The sequence below is a fragment of the Otolemur garnettii genome, unplaced genomic scaffold (genome assembly GCF_000181295.1).
Source record: "Otolemur garnettii isolate 467f Iridium unplaced genomic scaffold, OtoGar3 scaffold00013, whole genome shotgun sequence".
Classification (NCBI taxonomy): domain Eukaryota; kingdom Metazoa; phylum Chordata; class Mammalia; order Primates; family Galagidae; genus Otolemur; species Otolemur garnettii.
The window spans coordinates 21,828,984-21,830,302 of NW_003852408.1; the positions used below are offsets into that span (position 1 = coordinate 21,828,984).

The following is a 1,319-nucleotide window of genomic DNA, read 5'->3' on the forward strand; positions in this document are numbered from 1 at the left end:
ACAATTTGCTCATCCTTTCACCTATTGCTAAGAAGAACATTTTCCAGCTCCATCCATGTGAACATGAAGGACGTAAAGTCTCCATCTTTCTTTATGGCAGTTGACATCCACGTGTTGGCCCTGGCTGATTACTGAAATACTTAGTTTTTGATGCCTGTGTGGCAGTAATTCAAGTACATGGATTGAACAAGAATAAGCCTTGTATGGGATCTAGCAAGTCATCTCCTGTTGCAATAAGGATGTGTTGCAATGGATTCCAGGGAAACTCTTAAATGTCACATAATCTGGGAGACTGCACATGTCAGGCCACTGCTCCTCAGTTGGTGTGCCCAAAGTTTCAAATATTCTTCTCAGTTGATCGAGATCTGAATCACCTGGCAAAAAGGAACCCTCAGAAGCAACTCCACTAATATACAGCCAATAGCCCACATGTCTACACCCACACTATACATTCTAGCTCCAAATAGTAACTCAGGGGCCCGATACCACCTGGTTACAACCCGATGTGTATAAGCTCTACTGGGGCTCCCAAATGATTTGGCCAAGCCAAAATCTGCTAGTTTTAGAACTCCATTTTCGTCTAACAACAAGTTGTTTGGTTTCAGATCCCTATGTAGGATAAAATGTTGATGTAAATATTCTAACCCTTGAAGAGTCATCAAGTCATGTGGGCTTGATGTGTGATGGTGTGACACAGGACCATTATCCTTTATTATAACCTCTAGATCTGTTTCCATAAAATCAAAGACAAGTCTAATACTAGATTTATGTCCAAAAGCATCAAGAAGACCAATTATATTTGGATGACTTAGCTCCTGTGGTAACTTTCTCTCTGTTGAGGCTGTTCTATTTTATACCATCTTCAGCTTTTGATCTATGTCCAAGTTTAATTTTCTTAATGGCCATGATTTAGTTGGTGTTCTTATCTCTGGCCTTGTAAACCGTGGCAAACTGCCCCTCCCTGAGGACGTCCAGTTTCTCATAACGCTTTGCCCAAGACTTCACATCCAAAGCCATCAAACGTCGTCAAGCCCGACTCTAGCCAAAACAGCGCACCACCAGGGCAGCAGAAAGTTAAAGCTACCTTAAAAGACTATTTCTTTTTTTACTTGTATTTTTTTTTTCTTTGCAGTTTTTTTTTTGTTTGTTTTTGTTTTTGGCCAGGGCTGGGTTTGAACCCGCCACCTCCAGCATATGGGACTGGTGCCCTACTCCTTTGAGCCACAGGCACCGCCCTAAAAGACTATTTCTTATGGTGGTTTTAGGTTTATAAAAACACTGAACAAAAATTACAAAGTTCCTTTATCCTCCCTCTCAGG

General features: G+C 41.3%; 1 pseudogene; it reads right to left on the reverse strand.

Annotated features, from left to right (window-relative positions):
• Positions 1 to 1,017, reverse strand: part of LOC100960237 — a 1,429-nt pseudogene extending 412 nt beyond the window's left edge.
• Positions 1,018 to 1,319: the final 302 nt, after the last annotated feature.